The sequence below is a fragment of the Mus musculus genome, chromosome 15 (genome assembly GCF_000001635.26).
Source record: "Mus musculus strain C57BL/6J chromosome 15, GRCm38.p6 C57BL/6J".
NCBI lineage: Eukaryota > Metazoa > Chordata > Mammalia > Rodentia > Muridae > Mus > Mus musculus.
Genome location: NC_000081.6, coordinates 63,845,515 through 63,851,514, shown reverse-complemented (window position 1 = coordinate 63,851,514; position 6,000 = coordinate 63,845,515). Strand labels below are relative to the sequence as shown.

The following is a 6,000-nucleotide window of genomic DNA, read 5'->3' as shown; positions in this document are numbered from 1 at the left end:
ATTGCATGCGCTGGGTCAGAAGACCGTCGCTCTCCTTGAGGAACGTGCTTAGAAGGCATGTGATTAGCATTACCACTTGCAGGCTATGCTGCTGTCCTATGGCTTGACCAAATGTGTGCTGAAAACACATATCAGACTTGAACTTGAACCCCACCTCTTACTGGCTGTGGTTCTCAGCAAAGAGCTTCTTTGAGTCCTGGTTTCCTCAGATTGGAAAACAGAGTTAACAGACACAGCTCCTGGAATCATCGGGAGGAATGAATGAGGTCTGTTGAGTGCTTACACTCAGTACTCCATCATGGGAGGGAGGTTTTCTCTGAAAGTGATACCTACCTGTAGGCACCTGCATTCGTGAGCATGCTAAGGGGATCAGCCACCTGGGCCTTCAAATAATAGGTGGGAGGCAGAGAGTCCCAGAACCTAGAATGTTCATGTGATGTCAGCCTTCCTGTGCAAGGGGCTGAAGTAAATGACCTAAGAAGGGGTGTTTGTAACCACCTGTGCAAATCTTCCTACTCTAAAGGTCACATGCAGGAATCATCCGGAAAAACTCAAACAAAACCAGTGATTGTGTGCTATTTCAGACCCATGATAACGGCATAGGGGCTTACACTGTGTCATCTGTAACACCAGGTACCTGGGAGGTAGACATAGGAGGTTATTTGGGTCCCGATTGGGCAATATATTAAGACCCTGATTCAAAACAGAAGGAAGGGGGGACCCTGGTGTGCGAACATGAGAAACCTCAGAAAAACCTGTGTAGGCAGGGCTGAGACCATGTCATCTTCCAAGGCCTGCTTTCCCCTTCAGGGTAAGGAGAATTCTAGATAGAGCATCCTCATGAAGTTGATGATATTCCAACCTCACTGCCCACCATTGGCCCACTCTGGCACACTGTACACCTGACCATGGCCCAACTGTAGGAGGGACAGCTGCCCAGCTCCTAGCATGTGGCTGTGGCTCTGAAGCATGGCATCTTGCAGGGTCTCCACAGCCTCAGTTACCACATATAGACTCTCCTCTCCTTCCGGCTGTGTAGCTCCTGGAGGAAGGAGCGCCTGGGTGACCTCAGTTTCCTGGAAGGCACAGAAAGCAGAAAAGATCTGAGCTGGGAGTGGCATCTGCACAGCTGGGGAGTCCCTCCTGGCTTGGTGCTCTCTGCACTGATCACAGTAGCTAGGGAGAAACTGGCCTGTGTGGTGGTGAGAGGTCTGTTTGTGTAAAGTGAGTGGCATCAACTGAAAAGGGGGAAACTGAGGAAAGCCAGGAACAGTCCTCTTCAAGGTTTCAGATATCCAAACATAGGCCCCACATGAGATTTAAAAATTTGGGAGATAATATTAAAATGGATGAAAGGGTCCCAAATTGCTAACCTGGGAAACCTGGCAGCAAGGGAGTATCCACCAGCTTCAGGCAGGTGTCTCCAGTTTGCTGCAGTTGCCACCACTCCCTGTTGCCACACTTCTATAGTTTAGTTCCCTTTCCTGTCTCTGGATGCTTCTGGCTTGAAGCCTCTGAGTCTGCATGTGGGCCCAGGGCTCAATCCCATGGGTCTACTATCTCATGTGCCTCCTGGAGCTGTGGGCTGTCAGCATCCTTGGCTTTCTCCACATACCTGGAGTAACTGTGGCCATTGTCCCCCATCTTGGAGTCCAGCTGCCCACAAACCTTCCCTGGCTCTCACCTCTTCTCTAGCAGCATCTCCCAGGTACAAGGGGAGACCCAGAGTGTCTGCACAGCCAAGGCAGAGAGGCAGGTGGTCTTGCCACTTCCGGTCACCTGGCCCTGCAGCCCAGCGCTCAGGCTCACAGCCCCTGTCAATCCTCCTGCCTCCTTCTCCCAGGTGTAGATAGGCCCGCTGTGGTTCACCTCTGCAGAGAGAGAAGGGCAAGCTACAGGTGCCTGGCAAGGTAAGGAGACAGGTTGCAGGGTGGCTCATGGTGCAGTTTTGGCCTAACCCAGGTCTCAAAATGGCTGCCACCACCTATTACATTATGTTTGCCATGTGGAAGTCACTGAGCACTCAAAGCCTCAATATCCTCATCTACATTCAGGGAAAAAAGGCATCAGGGCTTCCTCTGAGGGGTGATTTGAGGATCAAAAGCTGATTTAACAATGTGTGTGTGTGTGTGTGTGTGTGTGTGTGTGTGTGTGTGTGTGTGTGTGTTTGATATGGCAGGAAGGGCCACTCTGCCAACCAGAGTTTGATCCTTGGGACACTCATGGTGGAAGGAGAGAACTGATTTCTGAAAGATGTCCTCTGACTGCACATCAGTACTGCGGCACACATACGCCCAACACACAACACCCACAAAGAGTAAATAAATGTAAAACACACAAAAAAAATCTGTTAAAGAGAAAAGGCCATAATGACATCCACTGTTTTGTATTCTTAACTTAGACAATTAATGAAAACCAAATAATGATTTGCTTATATTACAAGGAGGAACACAGGGGGCAAAGAGCGTCTCTCTTGTACATCCAGCCACGTGACATGACTATGGGGGCCCTGCTCCTGCTAGCCTCACCCAGTGGTTTCTGGGAACCAAGCAGCACGCTGTTCAGTGTCTAGGCACACTCATCTGCCTCCCTTGGGAGTCCCACTTCACTCCCCAGCAGCCTCTTGGAGATACCTGGGTCAGGACAGCCAGGCTCCAGCACATCGAGGAGGGAGAAGTCTGTGGGGATGAGGGGTGTGTCCCAAGGCCAGAGGTAGCTCTTGTGCTTCTTCCTCACCAGGCAGAAGGGGCGCAGGCGCTGTGAGCTGCTGAGGCTGTCCACAGGCACCAGCTCACCCTTCCTGCCCAGCTCTCTCACCAGGCTCTTGGTGCTCCTCAAGAATAAGGACGACATGCCCTTGAGAGGCAAGGGACAATATCATTCAGGGCTGGATAGGGGAGGCCTCGCTGATAGCTGCAAGCTGGGTGGGAAACAGAGCCATGCGAAGGCTGCGAGCCCAGGCTGACTGTCTGGGTCCCACTGATCACCCCAGAGCTAGGTTCCAAACTCTGGTCTTAAAGTGGAAGCCATGGCTGGCCAAAACCACTGTCAGGTTTCCCTGCTGTACAACGGTGGACTCTGAGAAACTCGGGGCCTCCTGACGCACTTCTCTGGGTGACATGGCTGTTCTTTTGGGAATACCACTGAATCCCTCTGTGCCACTTAATGCGGTGGTTTAGTCACATTTAGATCATGCCCCCTCAACACATCTCTGCAAGGACTCCGGTAGTAATTGTGAAGACCTCCAGCACTGGCCTAGGGCCATACACTACAGCCCTGCATCCTGACCCCTCTTTCTTTCTCAAAGGAATTGGGGAGGCAGGTGTGGTTTACAGAGAGAGGAGTTGGGTTGAGAAAGGAGCAGGAATTCGACCTGCCTTCCCTGTGATTGTACAAATTCCTATGTGGAAAGACTTAGGGTGAGACACCAGATTCCTCTCATCTCCAGCTGCGTTGTATCATGTCTTTCTTGCTGTTGAAGCCAGGACCTCCGTGAAGTAGGCTCTGGGATTCACCTGTCACATTTGTGCCGGGCAGGGCGTTGATATTAGGGTGATCCTTGGACTGTGGAGGGGGTGGGAGAAAAGAAATTAGGGCAGGTGGGATCTGGTCTAGGGGTGACTGGGAGGCTGAAGAAGAGAGCCTGCCACACAGCCCTGGTGATGGCCGGAGGTGCTCGCTCCACCTCTCTCTAGAGTAATTCCTAGGTTCCACAGTCACTTTGAGGGATTTAGAAAAAAATGTCTGACTTATTTAAAAATAGGAAGAAGGGAAATTAAACCTTTCAAGTATGTCACAATACAAAAAAAGATGGTATATTATATTTTTTATCCAAACAGTACTAAATAATAATTTATAATATTTCTGTGGCAGCAGGGTTTCAATAAAGAGAAATCACCTGGGTCCTCCAGCATCACCCTCTTGGTACCTAGAAGAGAGAGGAGGAGAGGAATCTGGGCCCTAGTACTGGGCAATGGCGACACTCCTCTGGGACGCAGAAGACTCACACTAAGGGTCAGCCCAAGTCAGGGAGGCCACAGAGGGAGGAGGCACGCTGAACTGGTGTTCAGAGCACCCAGAACAGCAGCTCAAGGATTAACCTGAGGCCTTAGGACATGTGCCTCAGCTTCCCACCTCGGTGTAGCGGCTGGTGGGTGCCACCTGGCTGACCTACCGGATACCAAGGCCACTGCGCCTGCGCGAGGCGTCTCTGGCCACGTGGGACTCCCTACAAGCCTTCTTCTGAACCGCAGGATTCAAGTACTGCCCCTGCTCTGTCCACGAATCCGTTTTCTGATCACCTTAGACTTCAGCTCCTCCTGAGCAAGGCAAAGCTGCTTCAGCTTCCCTTCCTTGCCACACCTCCCTCCCTCAGTTCTCTCTTCTCCAGGATGGCAACAGCCAACCTCTCAATCTGTGGGTTTTCTTCCCATCTGATACACATGGTGGCTCATGGGTGTTGCAAAACTCTCCACTTCTTTCTGCTTCCCCAATCCTACTGTGAGTGGGGGTTGGTGGGTGGGCGAAGGCATTAATACCACCATCCTTAGCCATTACACTCCGTAGGAGCACCCACCCCATTCCTGCCTCTAGATCTGCCAAGCCACAGCTATTGCTTCTATCCTGAAGCCCACTTCCCACCACGTCTTCCCACCAACGCCCCCACCCCTTCCACCTATAGTCCTTTCTTGGGAGACTAGATCCATCAATGCAAACACCAACCTTTCTAAAACATCAAATCTGTCTGTATCCACTCCTGATCTTACAGACTTACAGTCATTCCTTATAGGACCCTCATACCTGGCTCCTTCCAGGGTTGCGTTTTTTAAAGTGCTAATCTATGTTCACAGAATTACAAACTGCTTCTGTAGTTTGTCAAAGACTACACCCCATTTTCATTTTCCTTTGCATTCGGGGAGCCACACCTGAAATATAAAGTTTCACCTTGAACCCTCAGTTTCCTCCACCCAACTGCAAAGCAGATTTAAGCCTAGGTATAAAAGATAACATAGCACTCCTTTCAGAAGGGGTGGGGGCGATAACCTGAGCAAACTTTCTTCCAGCTGCATTTTCCATTTACAGGAAAACTCTTAAATATCTAAGGTGCATGCTGTCTGCAGGGAAGTGAGTGTCCCTATTTTGCCTCTCTGGATGGTTAACTGTACTCATGTACTCAGTGTGTGATTATTTTGTATGTATATATGCAGCTGTTTGTTGTGTGTGCTAATGGGAGAATTTTTTTTCCTATCTAAATTAACTAGGCCACCAAAGCTCAGGATTCTATATCCACCCCCACCTTCTTCAACCATATGCAACAGAATTAATACATCGTAGTCTTCCTCATCTTATAAAATGTCTGGAAAAAAAGAGAAATGAGAAGGAAAGGCCATGACTGCTCCTAGGTATGGGAGAGGTATTTATTGTAGATATGAGGGAGAGCATGGCCAAAGGCATTAACATCTGGGAGAGTGTAGAGTGGACATGACCCTGAACCATGTCAGGAGAGGGCAGGGATGAGAGAGAGGGGATGCCAGGTGCAGCAGCTAAGAGAAAAAAGGTAGAAAATGGGCAGGGAGACAAAATGGATGAATTATATAGGGAAGTTCCTCTGGGGAAGTGGGGGTGGTAAGCCAGCCATACTCTAACAGGTAAGGATGCTGGGGAAACCTGGCACCCAAGTCTATATTGATATGTTAAATAGTCATTTAAGACTTACAACTTCTATCCAAATTTTTAATTTCCCACATCTGGTGAAACTTTTCTTTATGTAGAAGTCTTGTTATATCCCCTGAACTTGACCCCTTCTGCCTTCCTTTTCTAGGATTCTTTTTTATTTCTCTGTGTAGCCCTGGCCATTTTATTCTGTGGACCAGGCTGATCTCCAACTCAAAGGAATGTGCAGTCTCTGTCTCCTGAGTACTGGTATTAAAGGAGACACAGGAACTCATTTTCTTTACAGTCAGACTGAGACAAGCCCAAACACCACATCGCACTTGTGAT

General features: G+C 49.4%; 1 pseudogene across 1 annotated transcript; it reads right to left on the bottom strand.

Moving 5' to 3' along the window:
- Nucleotides 1-572: 572 nt before the first annotated feature.
- On the bottom strand, nucleotides 573-4,206 carry Gsdmcl1 (gasdermin C-like 1; annotated as a pseudogene). The gene is made up of 5 exons (NR_108051.1): nucleotides 4,175-4,206; nucleotides 3,378-3,564; nucleotides 2,634-2,856; nucleotides 1,685-1,871; nucleotides 573-1,076 (listed from the first exon to the last, which is right to left on the bottom strand). The product of NR_108051.1 is annotated as a gasdermin C-like 1 (transcript).
- Between the last annotated feature and the right edge of the window lie 1,794 nt (nucleotides 4,207-6,000).